We start from the raw sequence: 22,005 nt of genomic DNA on the forward strand, positions 1-22,005 counted from the left end.
GCCGGAACTGCGTTCCACTGAGTCCTGGCAGAAAAAAAGCCCTGCGTATGTGTACAAAGACTGTTGTAAATATTTACTTTACTGTCACACTACGTTGGTGTGATAGTATAGTCACTGTAATAACTTTTATATATATACATAATTTTCCAGTAAAAAAAACCTTTGGTTATCACAGAAGTTTATGTGCAGTGTTGTTTTTATCCTGCAGGTGGAGTCACAAGCACACAGGTAGGAGGTATATATATATATATATATAAGTGTTAGATATACAGTCAGGTCCATAAATATTGGGACATGGACACATTTCTAATCTTTTTGGCTTTATACACCACCACAATGGATTTGAAATGAAACAAACAAGATGTGCTTTAACTGCAGACTTTCAGCTTTAATTTGAGGGTATTTACATCCAAATCAGGTGAACGGTGTAGGAATCACAACAGTTTGTATATGTGCCTCCCACTTTTTAAGGGACCAAAAGTAAAGGGACAATTGGCTGCTCAGCTGTTCCATGGCCAGGTGTGTGTTATTCCCTCATTATTCCATTTACAAGGAGCAGATAAAAGGTCCAGAGTTAATTTCAAGCGTGCTATTTGCATTTGGAATCTGTTGCTCTCAACTCTCAATATGAGATACAAAGAGCTGTCACTAGCAGTGAAGTAAGCCATCATTAGGCTGAAAAAACAAAACAAACCCATCAGAGAGATAGCAAAAACATTAGGTGTGGCCAAATCAACTGTTTGGACCATCCTTAAAAAGAAAAAAACGCACCGGTGAGCTCAGCAACACCAAAAGACCTGGAAGACCACGGAAAACAACTGTGGTGGATGACCGAAGAATTCTTTCCCTGGTGAAGAAAACACCCTTCACAACAGTTGGCCAGATCAAGAACACTCTCCAGGAGGTAGGTGTATGTGTGTCAAAGTCAACAATCAAGAGAAGACTTCACCAGAGTGAATACAGAGGGTTCACCACAAGATGTAAACCATTGGTGAGCCTCAAAAACAGGAAGGCCAGATTAGAGTTTGCCAAACAACATCTAAAAAAGCCTTCACAGTTCTGGAACAACATCCTATGGACCGATGAGACCAAGATCAACTTTTACCAGAGTGATGGGAAGAGAAGAGTATGGAGAAGGAAAGGAACTGCTCATGATCCCAAGCATACCACCTCATCAGTAAAGCGTGGTGGTGGTAGTGTCATGGCGTGGGCATGTATGGCTGCCAACGGAACTGGTTCTCTTGTATTTATTGATGATGTGACTGCTGACAAAAGCAGCAGGATGAATTCTGAAGTGTTTCGGGCGATATTATCTGCTCATATTCAGCAAAATGCTTCAGAACTCATTGGACGGCGCTTCACAGCGCAGATGGACAATGACCCGAAGCATACTGCAAAAGCAACCAAAGAGTTTTTTAAGGAAAAGAAGTGGAATGTTATGCAATGGCCAAGTCAATCGCCTGACCTGAATCCAATTGAGCATGCATTTCACTTGCTGAAGACAAAACTAAAGGGAAAATGCACCAAGAACAAGCAGGAACTGAAGACAGTTGCAGTAGAGGCCTGGCAGAGCATCATCAGGGATGAAACCCAGCGTCTGGTGATGTCTATGCGTTCCAGATTTCAGGCTGTAATTGACTGCAAAGGATTTGCAACCAAATATTAAAAAGTGAAAGTTTGATGGATGATTGTTAATCTGTCCCATTACTTTTGGTCCCTTACAAAGTCGGAGGCACATATACAAACTGTTGTAATTCCTACACCATTCACCTGATTTGGATGTAAATACCCTCAAATTAAAGCTGAAAGTCTGCAGTTAAAGCACATCTTGTTCGTTTCATTTCAAATCCATTGTGGTGGTGTATATAGCCAAAAATATTACAATTGTGTCAATGTCCCAATATTTAAGGACCTGACTGTATGTATGTATATATTGTGAGCTATAATTGGTATTAGTGTCACAACAACACTGCACTACAGCTGTGTCAAGGGGATTGAGCAAGTTAAGAGGAGTGAAGAGATCAGAGAACAGGCCCGCTTTAAATCAGCAGCTCCACCTTGAGTTATTGCTACATTCAGTTTTGGGAATTGGTTTGGGGCTAACAGGAGGGGTCTGTTCTGTTTTCTCTAAGTCCAGGCTGATGTTATCTTCACTAGGAGTAGTGTTTCTAACCCTGACAGTTTTCCCTACTAAATGTTTCCACCTCTTCAGCATTTCTGCAGTAGAAATCCCATCTACCTCATCTTTAGGTACTCCTGCCTTTAATAGGTCCACCCACATTTGTTTCCTAGAAATAACTAGCCTGGTTTTCTCTTTACCTCCTGTCTTCTCTACTCTACTCTTCTCTACTCTGGCTTAAAAGGGTAGTGGCTTCATGAATCTTGCTGTTTAATCCCAGGCCTCCCAACAAGGACAATAATGGAGCCCTGAGATTAAATGCCGCAGACTTTATCAGCTTAGAGTGCAGAGCAGACCTAAAGGGTTCCATATCTGGACCCATCCATTTTGGAAACGTATTTAATCCGGTTATACAACCCATCTCACGTAAACTGGAAATACCCTCTCCTATTGCTCTCCATGAGTAGGTATTTTCCAGGTCAGTAGGACTAGCGTATACTCGGACTATACCATCTCTCACGAGGTCTAACAGTGAAAAATTCACGCTAAACTCTCGGGCTTTTCGCATTGCCTGACGCAATTGTGGATCATGGGTTAACACTCCCATAGTCACTGCTTCCTTACCTGACAAAACAACACTGTCCGCCCCTTCATCCCATAAGCGTAGGAGCCAGGTCGATAGGGGCTCCCCAGACCTTTGTTTGTATTGTTTTGCCAGCTCATGGAGTTCAGTTTGTGTAAACTCCCGTACTTCTTCAAATTCAACATCTCTGGGGTTGCGATAATGCACCTCCCCATCTGGCATATCCTCTCTATCATGTTGCCATTTCCTATGCTTAGTAATGAGAGGTCTGGCATACTTTTTCTTTCGTACTAGCAGTTCATCATGCAAAATATCAAACTCTATCTCCTCATCCTCACTATCATTTGAGGAAAGCACATCCTCACAATCCCAATTTTGGGATGTGACAATGGCACGTACCCTGGCTTTACTAACAGGTTTACGGCCCTTCCTTTTCCTTAAGGCATTCATTGATTTGGTCATGAGGGCAAATCATCAGCCCGACTAGCAGTTGAACGCACACACTCTGAAGCAACTGCTAGCTGGTCTTTTATTACCTTAACTTCTGCCTCTGCCTTCTCCCTTCTCTGTGATTCAGTGTAAATAGCATTAAGGAAATACCAGCCCACTGTGAACACTGTCCTCTTCTCTTTTTTACTTAAATCCAACCCCTTAAGACTAAAATCTACAAAATGATCTGAGACTTTATCACCCCAAGTCAGCTTCAAGGGAGAAGCATTTTTCACAAATTCTTTAGCAAGAGGCTCCCACTCATTGTCTCTTGCCCAGATAGGTAAGCTGCACACTTCCTTCTGGCCACCAGAACCCTCTGTAGCCTTGCTTTTCCTAAACAGCTTGCGCAGCATTTTAACTAGCACAAGCTACACAACACACTACAGAAAAACAGGTCAGCTTCAATTAAATTATAGCACAGATTGAGGCACGAGCCCCCAAATGTTATGCTTGCATCTATCTAGCAAGGTTACTCTGTGGTATAAGCAAGGAAGCTGAGATTTCTGCAGTGTGTATATTGTGCTTTTACTATACAAAGATGCTGTACATACAAAACTATTACAATCTTAGGAATACAATACAAGACTGACAGATATCTATAACAAGCAAAAATGCCTAGCAAATGAACAGCCTATGGTCTAACAGTACAAATACACTTAAAAGTTACTTATCTTCTGTTACTGTATGTTCGTGATCTCCATTGGCAACGATGCTTCTTGGACACCAGGCAGTGTTCTTGTATCATGAGTGGCGGCTTCTGATCTTCAAAGCATGATGGTGTGTGTCTGTGTCTCCCTACTCACCCCTTTTATGTGTCAGGCTGTTTGCCATAGTTACCAAACAACAGAAAACATGCCTGTTTACTGTAGCTGTAGAAACAATGGACTGTTGAAAACTGTATCTACGTACCCATTGTCTAATCAGGCCAACACCTGACAGTAATCTAACAGTCATTCTTTCAGTTTGAGAGCTGAAAGAACCTCAGAAAAGTAAATTTTTTACTTGTTTACTATAGCTATAGAGACAATAACCTGTTAATTGAACTGTCAATTGAATACAACAATGATATTTACCCCCATTGTATAAAACAGCATTTGTTTGAGAAATCTACTCAAGCAACCACTATTGTGTAATGTTATGTCCCATGTATCCTAAGTCTGATTAATAAAAAAAAATCATATTGTAGCAAACGCAACACAAGAACAGGCGGGAGGGATGAGCATTCCACATATTAAGGCGCCATCGGGACAATTGATTCACACCCCAGACGGGATCAACCAATGCTTTGTGAAGTTTTACAAATCCCTGTACACCTCCAGGACAGACTACAGTAGGGGAGACCTCACGACGTTCCTGGACGATATAGACATACCGACCCTTACGGTATCATACCGTAACAAACTAGATGCCCCTATGCAGACTGGAAAAACCCTGGGCCCTGATGGAATCCCGGTGGAATTTTATAAGCAATACGCCGCGGAACTTGCTGGTAGACTCCATACCTTATTCGCTGAGTCAACGTGCCTCGAGAGACTTCCTGACACCATGAGTGAAGCGATTATTGTTGTAATCCCCAAACCAGGGAAAGACCCCACCTTATGTTCATCATATCGCCCCATGTCACTCCTAAATGTGGATGCAAAAATTTTGGCAAAGATCGTGGCCAACAGGCTTAACTTAGTCATCACGGCCCTCATCCAGAGAGACCAGAGGGGCTTCATGCCGGGCAGAGGGACCGATTTTAATATCAGACGCCTTCTGACCCACATAGATGGAGCAGCGATGGACGTGATGGGAGTGGTGGCCTCGCTCGACGTGGAGAAAGCTTTCCACTCCATCGAGTGGGGCTACCTATGGGAGGTGCTCTCGCGATTCAGGGTCGAACCGGGTTTCACAAAATGGTTACGCATGTTATACCATGGCCCATCAGCTAGAATCCACACTATCGGCTGCCTCTCGGCAAAGTTCCAATTGGCTCGGGGTACGAGACAGGGATGTCCCATCTCTCCGGGTTCGTTTGCCCTCGCAATGGAGCCCTTGGCTATATTGCTGAGGGCGGACCCTGAGGTTAGAGGAATACGGGTGGGCCCTATAGAGGAAAAACTGTCGCTATATGCGGATGATGCCCTGCTCTATTTGACTGACGCAACGTCCTCACTGCCGATAGCACTGGGAACTAATTAACAGATTCGGCCGATACTCGGGGATCGGTATCATTTGGGACAAATCGGTTCTCTTTCCGCTCGGGTCCTCCACCCCTCGAATCCCACACCCACAGCTTAAATGGGTTGACAGTTTCACTTATTTGGGGATCAAAATCAGCAGTAAAGTACAAGACTATATGGATAACAATCTAAGGCCCCTCATGACACAATTAGTGGCTAAATGTTCTGCTTGGCGTTCCCTCCCCTTGACCCCAGTGGGGAGAGTCAACATATTAAAAATGATCTATCTCCCTAAGTACTTGTATTTTTTCAGAAACACTCCCACACATATTTCTAGAACTTTCTTTCGGAGTATGGAAAGCCAGCTGATATCCTTTGTCTGGGCTGGGAGACCCCCTAGAATGGCCAAACAGATACTATACCTACCACTATCGGGGGGGAACCTGGCACTCCCGAACGTTCATCTTTATTATTGGGAGGATGTCCTGGTCACGGTTCGGTGGTGGTTCTCCCAGACAAAACCCAGCGGTTAATTTGGAGGCGGCTATCCTGGGCTCTTTTGCAGCTCTGAGTAACCTCCCTTTTCGCGGACTTAGGGCTAGCTCAGCTATGACCACCCTGATGAGTCTCTTTTCGTTTCAGATATCGGCAGCTGCAACATGCCTTTGTGGCTCAATTCTCCACCCCCCTCATTTTAGAATCAGACTCCATCGAACGTCTCTTTATCTCTAGTGTTATGGGGAGGCCTCTTTCGACCTTATACCTTTATCTTACAGTGGAACATGACACCAAAATAACTAAAACTTGGGAAAAGTGGAGGGAGGATATTCCATCCCTGGATGAGGATGAGTGGGAGGAATGCCTGACCTCATACATTCCCTCAATGATTGCTGCAAAGAACAGGTTCATACAATTTAAGTTCTTACATAGGGCCTACTTTACCCCGCAGAAATTGACGCGCATTTACCCTTTCAGAGACCCTAATTGTCAAAGATGCAAACAGGCAGTGGGCACGTTCTGGCATATGGTCTGGTCCTGCCCCAAACTCCAACCATACTGGATAACAGTGGCCTCTACACTCAGTGAAGTGACAGGAATGACCCTACGAGTTGACCCACAAACATTATTATTAAGTCATTTGGAAGACGTAGAAGGGGATAGATATTGCAAACTGTGCATTACCTTCTCACTATATTATGCCAGGTGTGAAATTTTATTGCAATGGAAGATGGAAAATCCCCCCACTCAGGCCTTGTGGTGGAAAACGGTGAATTCGGTACTCCCCTTGTACAGGTTGACTTATGAGAGCAGACAGTGTCCACGAAAGTATGACAAAATTTGGTCCTCGTGGCTAGACGCTCCTGACAGTCTTGACCCACCCTCCCCCCAACGGTTATGAAACTCCATCTTACCATAGGTCTCTGCCTTCCTTCTACCAGCCGGCGATGCAACCCCCCAGTCTTTCCTACACTCCCCTTCTGATTACCCTTCCGCCTGGATGTACCTGTTCCTTCCTTCCCGGCAGGTAAAGCCCAGGGGCCGAATGGCCTGCCCCTGGAATGGCCTAGAGCCCACACTGAATTGCTTGCCCCTAGATTGGCAAAGCTGTTCCAAACCTGTTTACAAATGGGTTCTCTACCTCCCTCCATGAGAGAAGCACATATCATTCTTATCCCAAAGCCCAATAAGGATCCTAAGTTGTGTGCCTCCTACAGGCCAATTGCACTCCTTAATTGCGATCTAAAGATACTTACTAAAGTACTGGCCACTAGACTAAATAAAGTTATAAAATCCCTTGTTGACTCTGATCAAACGGGCTTTATGTCCGGTAGGTCCACGGACATCAATATACGCAGATTATTTGCTAATATTCATGCCCCACGCACCAACCAGGGTACCAGAACTATTGCCTCCCTGGATATGGAAAAGGCATTTGATACGGCGGAGTGGGTGTATCTTTGGGAGGTGCTGCGAAGAATGGGATTCCCATTAAAATGCATTGATTGGATACATACGTTATACACTGGCCCCTTGGCAAGCATTAGGCTAAATGGATCTTGCTCCATTTCCCCTGTAGAGGGGCACCAGACAGGGATGCCCTCTCTCCCCGGCCCTCTTGGCCCTGGCCATGGAGCCCATTACTGAGGCTCTCAGGTGCTCAGCTGAGGTCCGTGATCTCCGGGTGGGATGGTTGGAGGAGAGAGTGGCTCTCTACGCAGATGATCTGCTCCTTTTTCTTTTCAATCTTAGTTTATTTCAGAAAAAAAAGATAAAAAAAATACAAATGGAAATATAACAGAGAGAAAAAGTTTGCTACATTGAATTCTTACATCACGTGAATACATGAATTGTGCATAAAAGAAGAAAATAATGATACACAACTATACCATATATTAGCATCTGTATATAGTTTGACATAAAGTCTCTGGTTAAACAACGAAATATCCCATTGTAAACAAAGGTCTTTAGACACATGGGCAGTGTGTTATATGCGTGGGATCCAATATATGGTTACTCATGTGGTTTTGCGTATTGGTAGTATCGGAGGGATCTCCCCCTACATGATAAGCTGTCGGGACCTTTTTTGCTCACTTATATAAAGTAATTTTGTCGTTAAACTAATCTAGGTATATGGCCTTTGTTCATATACTAAGAAAACCTAGTTCAAAACAGAGAGAGAAATATATTAAAGAAGGGACGAGAGAATCACTGCGAGAAAAGGTAAAGGATGATGAAAAAAGTGGGGAGCACCCCAGCATGGCTAGCCAGTAGATGATAATGGGGCATCTCTGACCCATACAGAAAAGTCGTGGGAATAACGAAACATTGCCCACGCGGTCCAGGTGATGGAAAATTGTTCCTCCTTCCCCATTTCCTGCGCCAACAGACGTTCCAGATCTCTAATCTGATCCATCTCCACAGCCCAGTCGCCCAAAGAGGGTACCACTATTGTTCTCCAGTGACGGGGAATCACTGTCCTGACTGCGGCTAAAAAGTGGCGCAATATATCTTTTTTAATTGTTTTGAGGGGGCCCGGGAGCAGAGATAGTAGGGCTATCTCTGGAGTAGGTTTAATTGAGGTCGCCATCAGCCTGCTGTATAGATCAAAGACCTTTTGCCAAAGTTTCCTGATTGGAGGACATTCCCACCAGATGTGGAGCATTGTCCCTCTAGAGGACATGCACCGCCAGCAGGTATCTGACAAGGATGGATTGAACCGTTGGATAGTCGCTGGGCATCTGTACCACCTCGTTAGTAGCTTAAATCCTTTTTCTTGGGACTTAGTCGCTAAGGAAATCCTGTGTGTCAGAACAAAGCTTTTTTGCCAATCAGCAGGGGAGATGGAGTGTTGTAAATCTGTTTCCCATTTCTGCGTATATGTTGGAAGGTCTGGGGCAGATATGTTAAGTAGTATGGAGTATAGCAATGATACTACATGGGCGGGCGGGTCTGATTGTAAAAGTAGTTCGTCAAAGTCTGATGGGTCCGCCAGGATCTCAGAGATGGAGGAGAAAGTACGTACATATGACATTAATTGACCCCTCTGTATCCACATTGTTGGGGGCCCACTGTTCGTCTGGGGGGGTATGTCTGTTCTCAGAGATGGGTCAGCTCGTAAAACCTGCGCTAAGCGTCTATGACTATCCTTATTCCATGGTCCAAATCTATTACTGTGAACTGCCAGGGGGAAAGCCGGAGTTCCAAAGAGAGGTGTCATTGGGCCCTGTTGTAGTTTAGGGCCCAGGTAAAATCAGATGATCCCAAATCCGAAGGGTTTGCCGAGTAAGAGCAGTGGAGGATGAATTGTCTTTACGCTGTGCCGTAGGAGTCCACGGCAGGGCGCAAAGATCACCCTCATTGAGATGCCCCTCCAGTTGGACCCATAACTTGGAGGAGGAGTGGTGAAACCAGTCTACTATACGTGTGAGTACCGCCGCCTTATGATACGTAGAAGCATCCGGGACCCCCGCTCCCCCCCGGATCTTCGGGAGGGTCATTGTGTCATATTTTATCCTGGGGTGGTTTCCCTTCCATATGGATTTTGAAAAAATCTGTCGAAGCTTTTGAAAGAACGAGGTGGGAATATATATGGGGATGGTTTGAAAAAGATATAGGAATCTAGGGAGAACATCCATCTTCAAGACATTTACCCTACCCAACCAAGAGAGCTGTTTAGAAGGGTATGAGCCAGATCTGTTTGTGTTCTGATAAGTAGAGGGGTAAAGTTACTGGAAAATAGTTGGGATGCGTCTGTTGGAATATGGATTCCCAGATACCGAATAGTAGTAGAGCTTGTCTTAAAGGGGAAGGAGGCTGAGAGCTGTTGGAGAGCCGTTTTTGGAAGTGATATGTTGAGAATTTCTGACTTACTATGATTGACTTTAAAGTTACTAACATTTCCATATCTCCTAAATTCTTGCATAATAGCAGGCAGGGAAACTTGCGGTTGGGTGACAAACATGAGCAGGTCATCTGCAAATAAAGCCATTTTGGTATGTATAGGGCCTATATTGATACCATGGATAGCCGGATTGTTTCTAATGGCAATGGCCAAATGTTCCATAACTAGAACATAGAGAATGGGGGATAAGGGGCACCCCTGTCTCGTTCCATTGTGGATAGTAAATTTTGGAGATAGGGAACCGTTTAGTCTAATCCTAGCGGAGGGCGTTGTATAGAGGGACATTATTCTGGAGATCATGTTCCAGCCTAGGCTTAACTGCTGTAGGGCTAGGCGAAGGAATTGCCAGTCGACACGGTCAAACGCTTTCTCTGCGTCAACCGTAAGGAGGCACAATGGGACATTATGTGTCCGAGCATAATCCGTAATGAGAAGTGTTTTCAGGGTGTTATCCCTCGCCTCTCTTCCACTCACAAAGCCCACCTGATCTATGTGTATTAAGCGGGGTAATAATGGTTGTAGTCTATTAGCTAGCACCTTCGCGTACATCTTTAGATCTACTCCTATCAGCGATGTGGGTCGGTAATTAGCACAAATAGTCGGGTCTTTGTCTGGTTTTGGAATGAGGGTGATATGAGCCTCTAGTGTTTGCGGCGGGAATACTGAGCCCTCAGATATGGAGTTAAACACTTTTGTTAAGAAGGGGGTAAGGAGGGGGGCAAATTGTTTGTAGAATTTTGGGATGAAGCCATCAGGGCCCGGGCTTTTTCCAGATGGGGTAGATGCAATGGCGCGAGCTACCTCATCTTCCGATATTGGATCCTCAAGGTCCTCTATCGTTGCATCATCTAAAGTAGGAAGTGCAGTTTGTGCAATATATGAGGCCTGTGTTTCTGTTGTACTGGATGTAGATTCATTGGGGTTTGTTAAAGGTATGCTATATAGGGATTGGTAGAAGTCTCGGAATACCTGTCCCATCTCGGCTGGCGCTGAGACAGTCTTCCCGGTCCTGTCTTGAATGTGAGGTATAAAGGTGTTAGATTGTTTGGAATGTAGGGTGCGAGCTAGCGATCTACCACATTTATCTTTAAATTTGTATTGGTGAAAGGCTAGTTTGTTCGCAAATGTACGTGCTGACGCTTCGTATAGTTCCTTAAGCTGAGTGCGAGCGGTAGAAACCTCCGCAAGCACCTCCGCCGTGGGGGAATGCTTATGAGTAGTCTCAAGCATTTTAAGTTTGTGTATCGCCGTAGTTATTGCAGCTGAGCGTTCTTTTTTCAGGCGAGCGCCCAATTGCATAAATCTACCCCGCAAGACTGCCTTTAATGCCTCCCATTGAATCGGTGGTGAAGTGTTGTCAGAGCTGTGGTCCGCAAAAAAGTTTGTTATAGTCTCTGCTATCTGTGCGTCGAAGCCTGGTTCAGTTAGTATTGAGTCATTTAACCTCCAGGTCCATTCTTTTATTGGGGTAGAAGGGGCCGCAAGCGTCAAGGATATTGGTGAGTGGTCGGACCAAACAATAGGATCTAGTTCACATTTTGGGGACCAGTCTAAGCAGCCGTGGTCTATTAAAAAGTAATCTAGACGGCTGTAGGAATGATGCACGCTGGAGAAGTGTGTGTAGTTTCGATATTCTGGATATAGTATCCGCCATACATCAACAAGATGCATGCTATATATGGCACGTTTTAGAGCCCGTAGTTTAGGGAAGGAAACAGAGGAACGGGACGTTGAGGAATCCAATAATGGATCCAGGGGAGTATTAAAGTCCCCTCCAAGTATGAGTTTACCCTCAGCAAAATCTGCCAGAGTCTTTAAATATTACAAGGCTGATGGGACTTGGTGTGTGTTAGGTAAATAAATATTGGCTATTGTAAATTTAGTCCCCCAGAGGGATATCTTTACAAAGATGTATCTGCCCTGTGGGTCTGTCATATAGTCAAGCAATTCAATAGGGAGTGTTTTGTGAAATGCAATAGATACTCCCTTAGATTTTTGTGTCGGGTTGGTACTGTGGAACCACTTATTAAAGTATCTGTTGGAGCAGGAAGGGGTGGAATCAGACTGGAAGTGGGTCTCCTGCAGCAAGAGCACGTTAACCTGTCTTTTGTGCATCTGGTATAGAATTTGCCCACGTTTGGAGGCAATGTTAAGCCCATTTACATTATATGAACAAAATTTCACCTGTGGGTGTGAGGTCACCATGTGAGCCATGCTGGAGTGCTATAGGTTATAGAAAAAAAAAAAGGGGGAGGAAGGTTTGCAGAATGGAGAGCAGTACTGAGCAAAATAATAAAAAAGTGAATACGTAAGTGTGGGGAGGGGGAGAAAGGAATAGGGCAATTTGGTAAGAATAAAGATAAGAGAAGGAGAAACACAAAACAAGAACAAAAAACACAAAAGGATAAAGCAAGGTGTAAAGGAAAAGACACCTACTAATATGTGTCTGAGGTACTAATGTGTCTGCTAACGCAAAACACTGCGTGGAATATCACGCGCTAGGCACAAACAGTGCCCGTCCTATCTTGGGGGGGAGGTCGAGACGAATGGACCTGAGTCGTGGTCCAGACAGCAAATCAGGCAAATAAAAATGATATGTCGCACACTGAACATTTGATCCATTTGTGAAGCAAGCGACAACTTTTTCCTATAGGAAAAAGGATAGTATCTTCTGGGTGGGATTGAAATGGCTCCCACTGCAACACAGAAGTACATGGGTGGGGTGAGGGACTGTAAACTAAGCCTTGCTATGTTTGTTATTCCCCTTCTGGTACATAGCCTCTATTCCTAAATCTCATCAGATATATAAGGCCAGTTGGTTAAGACTCGTGAATGTGTTTGTCTTTACCTATTCACCAAAATAATAAAAACCCATTCCTATGAAATACTTTTGATGATAACAGTTGGGAACAGCCAACTAAATTTGTGGATAAGATTCAGGCATTTAGCCCAGGGGCACATAGCTAGAACACTTATATTAGTTCCTGTGTGTAGAAAGATTATTCAGCCAAACCCACCATATACATATATATAGGGCAGGGGGGGGGGCGGAGGACCCGCCCACGGACGCCACCGACCACCCGTGGGTGGCACCCTAAGACCTGTATCTTGCGAAGCAGAGATTAAGTAAAACCGGTGGTCAAAGTCCCCCAGAGCGGTATCCCCCACCCCCACCACCAACCCCCCATCACATACAACACAGGGGGGGGTGAGAGAGAACAATTTGAAATGGAACATAAAAACATAGAAAAAACGATTTAGTGCATATTGGCATTACCTGGCGCCCGTCACAGTGAGGGTCACAGAGTGACTATTGCCTATGCTCTCCCCCGAACCCCAGCCAGTTATTAAATCGGCAAAGAGCAGGGAAAGAGCTAGTATTTCCAAGTCCTATACTTACAAAACCTCTTACCAAGACTACTAGAGAGCTCCGGTTTTAAAGAAGAGGAAAGATACAGTCTGAGGGTCAGATATAAACATGACTCCAGAAATATGGCAAGACCACCGGGACCCCTCTGTAGAATAGAAGACAGGTCGAGGTGATACAAGACATCAGTTCCCAGCAAGCTGTTGTATCAATCTTCTGGGGAGGTAGGTCCCCTGATCCCCGGGCCGGAGGAGGCTGATCTAGACCTAAGACGTCTACGGCGCTGTGGGAGTGAACCAAGTCCCATCTGTCGTACTCGATCGTCCGGAGGATCCAGCCAGTTTAAGACATCTACTGGTTCTTGCTCGATAAAGAGGAAAAAGTCCGGCAGTTGATCTGGGTCTGATAGCGTGAACCTGCTTGCTCCTCTGGTCACCTTGATGCTGAAGGGGTGTCCCCATGTGTATGAAGCTCCGGCTTGTCGTATAAGGTCGAGGAGAGGACGCACCACACGACGCATGTACAGCGTATTGCGAGACAGGTCCGGGTACAGGTGTATAGGGGCTCCAAAAAAGTCTAATGAACCCAGGCTCCAAGCCTTTCGCATGATCTCTTCCTTCAAGGTGAAGTAGTGGACCTGACAAAGAACATCTCGGGGGCGACCATCTCGTGCCCCCTCCGGACCTCCCACTCTGTGAACACAGTCTATTTCAATTGGTGATGTTGCCTCCCTCCCCAGTACTTTATTGAGGATAGCTATGACAGTGGGTTTCAACTCTGTTCCAGATGTTGCCTCCGCAATGCCTTGCAGTCTAATGTTATTTCGGCGACTGCGATTTTCGCTGTCTTCTATGCGGAGTTGCTGATGGCGTAGGCGACGGAGGTGAGTCGCGTTTGAGGTTTCAAGTGCTGTTATACGTGCTTCATGGTCATCTTGAGCATTGGTTAAGACTGACACTGCTTCCTCATTTGCTGTGACTTGTTGTCTAAGAGCATTTAGCTCCATGTGAAGGGATTCTTCCATTTTGCTTGCCCATGATTCAAAATCCATTCTGAAGGCAGAAAGGAGGGCTGTAGCTTCCGTTCTGATGGGCTCTCCTGACAGGGGATGTGTGGCTGACTGAGATTCCCTAACGCCTGTGTCTAGTGGTGCGACTGAGCTCACCGATGAGGCTGAGGGTTCTCCACGGGGCCTTTGAGTCTCGAATTATTATCTTCCACTGTGCCGGCTGAAGTGGTATGTGGAGGTTTGGTCTTTCCTGTGGTACGGCCAGGCGCCATCTTGTCTTTGGGGGTCCGAGGATCGTTGGGCGCCGTTCTAAGAAGATATCTTTGTATGGTGCCTTGATGAGGGTCAGTGAGTTCTGAGATGTGTGAGCCAGTTGTCGCCATGTGTGTCTCGGGTGCGCTATGCTGTAAACATAGCCTGTCGTTGTCGGGGTGGCACGGTACTCAGGGATGGGTGTCCTCAGCCATCCATACTTAGGATCTCACTAACTGGGCCAAATTTCCAGGGGGGTGAGGGGGGGGCTGGAGGGTAGAGGCAGAAGACCAGGTAATGTCCAGAGACCCTCTGGACCCAGATTATGGCACAGGGAGAGCAGCTCTGTTGAAGGGGAGTAAAGTACCTGAGTCTGGAGGCTCTGTCCGGGCTAGTAGGCCTCAAGATGGCGGCGGCAGTCCTCCAGGAGCGGCCTCTGTGTTCTACCCCCTCATCCTGCAGCACCTTCCCAGGGATGCCCGGCCTCTTTATGCAGCGGTCCGCTGTCTCTCCGTCTGCGGATCGCGGAGCCGGAGGTCGGGGATGTAGAAAGTATAATAGGCCCCAAGATGGCGGCGGCCGCGGCCTCCAAGAGCGGCTCCTGTGAGCCTCCTTATATCTATTTAGGCCCCCTCACCTTGCAGCATCTTCCCAGGAATGTCCGGCTTCCCTTGTGTGGCGATCCGCTTCCTCTTCGCCCGCGAATCACGGCACCGGAGGCCGGGAGTGTAGGAGGCACAGTAGGCCTCAAGATGGCGGCGGCCTGTAGCAGCTGTAGGCCCGGCCGCGGGCCCGAGGACTCCTAAGCGGCTCGTCAGAGAAAGTAATCCCCCCTGGGAATTAAGCAGGTGTCTCCTGGGGATGGCTGGGGAGAGTTTCTATGCTCTCCTGTCTCTAGAACCCTTCGAATGGCTGTGGATAACAGCTAGCTAGACGGAGCTCCTCTGGAGCACGTCCTTCTCGTTCTCCGGTTGGCCACGCCCCCCCTGCTCCTTTTTCTAAATGATACTGGGGCCTCTCTGCAGGGCTCCCTCAAAATCATGGATACCTTCTCCACCTTCACAGGTCTGAGAGTGAATTGGCACAAATCCCAGCTCTTCCCAGTGGATGAGGAGGTTAGATCCTCCTCACCCCCCTCTCTCCCGCTGCAATGGGTTGACCATTTTACCTATTTGGATATAGTCATCTCAAAACAGAGTGGGGACTTTGTGCGGCTCAATCTTGACCCTGAGTTGACTGGAGTAAGAACCAAACTGAAGGTATGGAGCAACCTACCCCTTTCCCTCATTGGACGCATCAACCTGCTAAAAATGAAAGTCCTTCCTAAATTCACATACATTTTTAGAAACTCCCCACAATGGTTGACTTATGCCGTGTACATATGAGCGGACTTTTCGACTGGACTGGTCCGACGGAACGAATCCGTCAGACAATCTGACCGTGTGTGGGTTTCATTGGACCTTCAGCAAACCTTTTCTGTCGAAAATCAGATGCACTTTAGATTTGGAACATGTTTCAAATCTTTAGGCCGGAACTCCGCCAGACTCAGTTCCTATAGAGAAATCCGCTCGTCTGTATGCTGGTCCGACAGACAAAAAACGACGCATGCTCTGAAGCAAGTACGAGACAGAAGCGTTCGGTCTGGTAAAACTAGTGTTCGTATTTTGAGCTAGCACATTCCTCACGCTGCAAATTCTGTGATAGTTTAATGCAGCCCATTATTGTCTTCTTTATAATGCTAGAAGAACGAAGTTGTTTTGCTGCTCATATTCACACAGAGTTCTCACAAACAGATTTCTGGATTATTTCTCCTGATCTCATGAATGATATTGTATTTTTTAAAAGCCCGATCTCCATAATAATGTTTACAAATTTATTTTTTGAGTCATCTTTTATTATTTTTGATTTCATCAAGATCTTTTTTTATGATTATTTATAAATTATTTTCTAGTGATCTCCATATTTTTTTTTGTGTGTCAAGTTACCACAATAACATTAATAATGTTTTTTTGTGTGTCAAATTAACACAATAACATTATTAATGTTTTATTTTTTTGTGTGTCAAGTTAACACAATAACATTAATAATGTTTTTTTTTTTGTGTGTCACGTTACCACAATAACATTAATAATGTTTATTTTTTTGTGTGTCAAGTTAACACAATAACATTATTAGTGTTTTATTTTTTTCTGTGTCAAGTCAACGCAATAACATTATTAATGTTTTATTTTTTTGTGTGTCAAGTTACCACAATAACATGATATTTTTGTTTTTTTTGTAACCTCAAGGAGGTTGGTGTCCCTTATTTACAAAGAGACAAACAGTCAGCGCAAAAACACTCAGATAAAACGAAGCTGCTGAACACTAAAGGCAAATATATAAATCCTTTCACGTGGTATAAAACAAAAAATAGTGCAGCGCTAGATTATAAATCAATATTAAATGTCCGTAAATGAACGATAAATATCAACGGTGGTGCAGAGTGCTTCATGTATAGGACTATACCTAAGGATCCATAGACCGCTGAGGAAGTCCTCCGGACGATACGCGTGCGGATTGGTTTCATCCTGGTTTAGACGCCCCTGCAGCCATCTTAGACTGTCATCTGTAATTACCATGCGCTTTTTAGCCTAGCACTGGCCATAGTGCTAACTTTGTGAGTACCTGTCTTTTAATAAAGGAATCTGCTTTAAAAAGTTATACAGAGAGCACTATGTATTTTCTTTGTTCATTCCATGCATACCGAAAAGTTAAGTGGTGATCCCTACTAAGGAAGAGGTTCCTGCCTTTCAGCCAAGACATTACCCTGACCACCATTCGAGTGGTGAACGCCTATTAGACCTTCCTGTTAGCTCAGGGGTCCTTTTAACAAGGTGAGCGGTTTGACTGACAAGAGGGGGAGCACGGATTTAGAGCACTTTGGATCTGCATGAAGCACTCTGCACCACCGTTGATATTTATCGTTCATTTACGGACATTTAATATTGATTTATAATCTAGCGCTGCACTATTTTTTGGTGTCCCTTATTAATTTGACATTGTCTTTTAAAAATGTATTTGAATAAAAATACGTAGGCAAGTATTTTCAGAAAATAAAATATCTATTTATTCTGGTTAACAAAATAAAGATGAAGGCAACGCTGGAGAAACTTTAGGAATTTGTGAAGCCTTTTGGCCTCAGGGCACACATCAAGTCTTTGGAAAAGAAAATTGGGATCTTGAGGAGTCCATATAATAGGGAGCACAATCTGCTCCAGGAATCCCAGAGATCAAGAACAGCAGCAGATGACATATTTGTCCCCAGGCTATGGTACTACACCAGCCTGCGTCTTCTGTCAGACCAGACTGAACCCAGGTCATCACGTTCTTCTCTTCGCTGCAGCCTTCCCTACACCCTTCCCTGCAGCCTTCCTTGGAGGCTGTGGCTCTGGTGGTGGACTTGTGGCAGGAGGAGGAGGAGGAGGAGGTGGAAGATGGGTGAGATCATATATTTTGCTGTTGGCAGTTAACTCGCTCTTCAGCCCCTTGTGAAGGGCAACACTAATAATTTGTTCACAGAGGAGGCGTTTGCCCCGTCTCACATTCGAACAACCTGGTCGCTATATAGCATCCATAGGCCTTTTCAGCGTCGAGTGGGCTCCTCAGAACCTCTGTAGCTTCTCTAATGAGGCGCAGTGATGCCTCCTCTGTCACCGTCACCTTCCTGGGCCTTTTTGTTTGCATGCAGAGGGGAGGCACCTGCGATTGGGTGAGGCTCCTACTGGGCCCGGCCACCTCCTGGCTGACACTGGGCCCGGCCACCTCCTGGCTGACACTGGGCCTGCCCACCTCCTGGCTGTCACTGGGCCCAGCCTCCTCCTGCCTGCCACTTTCCAGAACTTCCTCCTGGCTGAGCTCATCCTGTGTATAGAAAAGGGACATAGTTTTAGTTTTTGGTTCATCAATCACACACAATTTTTAGCTCATGACTTGCAAATTCAATGTTAATACATATAAAAGAGTATCATTCTGACCCCAGCATTTTTTCAAGCTGGTGACAAACAATTTTGGGCGCTACTGTCAATTGATATGTATACATCATTTTTTGGATACAATCCTTAATAGTTAATAAATTATAACATCTAGTTAACATCATTAATATTAAGACACTAAATATGTATAAAAATAATATACCTGGCTGGGCGCATCCGCTTCTTCCAGGATGAAAGGCCAGGGTTGTTCCTCATCAGCCTCTGCTGGGGTGGAGGGAAGGGTGGAGGGAAGGCTGCAGGGAAGGGTGGAGGGAAGGGTCGAAAGCGATTCCCTGGCTTCAGTCTGGTCGTCAAGAAAACGCAGTTTTTCAAAGTACCACAGCTTGGGTACATACACATCATCTGCTGATGCTCCTGATCTCAGGGAAGCCTGGATCTTGTTATGCTCCCTCCTGTACATATTCCTCAAGATCCCAATTTTACGTTCCAAATTCTCCAAGGTTACTTCTGGGATCAAAGTCTGCACAAATGCCAGAAGTCTTTCCAGTGTTGCCTTCCTTACTGGTTTGTTGTAATATGCATTGTGCTTGACCTCCCACAGATTCCTCATCTCCCTGTGCTTGTCAATAAATTGTCACATGAATTCAGGGTCCTTAAACTTATTATTCATTTTTTCTGTAAGACAATACACAAGACAAAAACACTAATGTTAGCCTAAACTCTCATAATCTTATCCTAATATAGGCCTCAATCTATAAGCAGTATAGGCCACTGAAAATTTGTATAAAAATTACCTTCGTTTCGGTCGCTCGCAACTTCCGTTCCTACTTCCTCTGCTCATGTACGGCACATGCATGTTAGCTTTATATACACTGCGCAAGCATGAAACTCTGCCTGCGTCGCCCGCCCCTGACGTTCTTTTTCACAAATATTCCCCGCCCCTTCTCTCTACGGTGGACAGTAGGAGCAACATGGCGGAGACACAGCAGGTTTGTGTTAATTCTTCCAGTAGTGAAGAAAGCCCGGAGCCGAAACGTCCCGATCCGGGAAGAAGAGATTTAAGGCCTCCAATATGGCCTTTGAAGAGATGGTGGAGATGGTGTACATCTTGCGGAGGAAGGATTATGATGGGAAGCATGGACCGTACACCCAGCCAAATTTGCGCAAGGCCAAAATCATGTCCAAAGTGGTGAAGACCCTGCTTCAGAATTTTGGGGTACGATGCACCAAAGACAAATTGAGGAAACGCTGGTCCGACCTTAAATTGAGGGAGCCGGATCAGTACAGAAGAATAAAGAAAGTTCTTCAAAAAAGTAAATACTTGTCATGTGTTCCTATTCTGATTATTAACTTGCATGCTGCTCCATGTGCTTTTCTTTACCGTTGTGCAGTTTTAAATGGCTACTTTCATGTTCGTGTACACACAAATCGTTCGTAGGAAACATCGTTCATAGGAAACATCGTTTGAAAATATATAGGGTTTATTTAGTTGATACAGGGTTTAAACAACATTTTGGTCTTGGTAATTTGTCTTATTAAAGAAGTTTAGGACATTGTTGTCTATATGTCTTTGAAACTAGAATGAATAGCAAACTTCATTCAGTGGAATGTAAGGAGAGGACACTCGGCAACTGTTTACACATCTGGACTCAGGAGCACTATTGTGGGACACTAGAGAACATTTTTTAGGGTAACCCACACAGGGGCTCCAGGTGATACTTGGCGTGTCTCCATCTGTGACACTTGGCCAAAAAAGTAAGTATTGCAGTTTGTTTAAAAGGGTATTTTAATCATGTCTTCAACTTGGATCTCTTCCCAAACATGCAATTGTACACCACTTCTAAGCAATGTTTCATATTCCTATTTCTGGACTCAAATATCTGTGTGCTAAGTATACCTTTTGTTTAATTCTCATAGGGGAGAAAAGACTCAGACAGCAGGATCCCAGGGACCCCCCACCCTCGCTGGCCTGAATGGGAAATTACCCCACCCCCCCGAGGATGTTGAGGAAGGAGAGGTGCAGGAAGTGGGCAACATGGGCACCCCACCAGGTGAGTGTCTGACACCCCAGCTTCAGGTAATATATGTATGCCTGCATATTTCTAAATACAAGTTTTTTCATCAATTTTAGGTGATGTGCTGGTTGTGGAAGGGGAAGCATTGAAAACTGACAGCTCCCGACGCCCATCCACAGTCTGTGCAGTTGTGCTTGTCAAGGTCCGGGTCGTGGTCGCTGCAGGACAGAAGAAGAGAGATCCATGGAGAGCCGATACCTCGATCTGAGGATCCGATTCCGACCGGGTCATGTGCAAGTGGTGCAGGCAAATGTTCTTTTCCCTAATCGAAGGGCACTGATAACTGGAGCAACTGGTCTATTGGGCCGTGCTGTGTACAGAGAATTCAAGGACAACAACTGGCATGTTGTGGGATGTGGATATAGCCGGGCGCGGCCTCACTTTGAGTATCTTAATTTACTGGATACATCTGCTGTGAAAGAGTTTATCTGTGAATTCAAGCCACATGTGATTGTTCATTGTGCAGCAGAAAGAAGACCAGATATTGTTGAGAATCAACCTGAGTCTGCCACCAGGCTGAATGTGGAGGCATCTGCAAATCTTGCCAAAGTAGCATCTGGAGCATTCCTGATCTACATTAGTTCAGACAATGTCTTTGATGGATCAAATCCCCCTTACAGAGAGGATTCTGTGCCAAATCTCCTGAACCTGCATGGTAAAACCAAAATAGAAGGAGAGCGAGTAATCCTGCAGAACAGGGATAATGCTGCTGTGCTCAGAGTTCCTGTGTTATATGGGGATGTGGAGAAATTAGAGGAAAGTGCAGTTAAAATTATGTTTGACAAGGTACAGTTCAGCAACAAATCTGCTAATATGGACCACTGGCAACAGAGATTTCCCACCTATGTCAAGGATGTATCTAGTGTCTGCTTCCAAATAGCTGAGAAAAAATTGCAGGAACCTTCTCTGATAGGGAATTTATTTTATTTATCTATTTATCTATTTATTTATTTTTGGCTTGTGCTATGGCTGATGCTTTCAATCTCCCCAGCAGTCATCTGAGACCAATCACACATAAACCCGTTGGTCCAACTCCTCGACCATGGAACCCACAGCTTGATTGCTCCAAGCTGGAGGGACTTGGCATTGGACAGAGGACACCATTTAGAGTTGGCTTTAGAGAATCATTGGGGCCATTTTTAGTGGAGAAAAAAACGCGGCAAACTGTCTTCCATTAGTTTTGTTTTTTTTTTCTGTATGTCCAGCTGATTTCTGTTTGTTTTTGCTCTTTTATTAAAAGAAATTTAGTTTTGTATCGGTGTTATAAAAAAAATATACAATCTGAACAAAGTTGTCAGTGACAGAATGCTAGTTGTTTTGAAAGATCTATATTTTTTTCTTTTCTTTTTTTGCCATACAAAGACCATAAAAGAAATTGGTAAGTCACAGGTCAGCTTAAACTTTGTTCAAATTACTTTTTTCTAATAGTCAGTTTAGGTTTTATGCTGCGTACACACAAGCGGACTTTACGGCAGACTTGGTCCGGCGTACTGGATTTCGTCGGACAATTCGATCGCGTGTGGGCTCCAGCGGACTTTGTTTGCTCAAAAGTTGGACGGACTTAGATTTG

The 22,005-nt window shown here is 44.9% G+C and overlaps 1 pseudogene; it reads left to right on the forward strand.

The window, feature by feature from the left end:
* The first annotated feature begins 20,558 nt into the window (after window positions 1-20,558).
* Window positions 20,559-21,613, forward strand: LOC141147679 (methionine adenosyltransferase 2 subunit beta pseudogene; annotated as a pseudogene).
* The last annotated feature ends 392 nt before the right edge of the window (window positions 21,614-22,005 follow it).

Source organism: Aquarana catesbeiana, linkage group LG06 (genome assembly GCF_042186555.1).
Source record: "Aquarana catesbeiana isolate 2022-GZ linkage group LG06, ASM4218655v1, whole genome shotgun sequence".
NCBI lineage: Eukaryota > Metazoa > Chordata > Amphibia > Anura > Ranidae > Aquarana > Aquarana catesbeiana.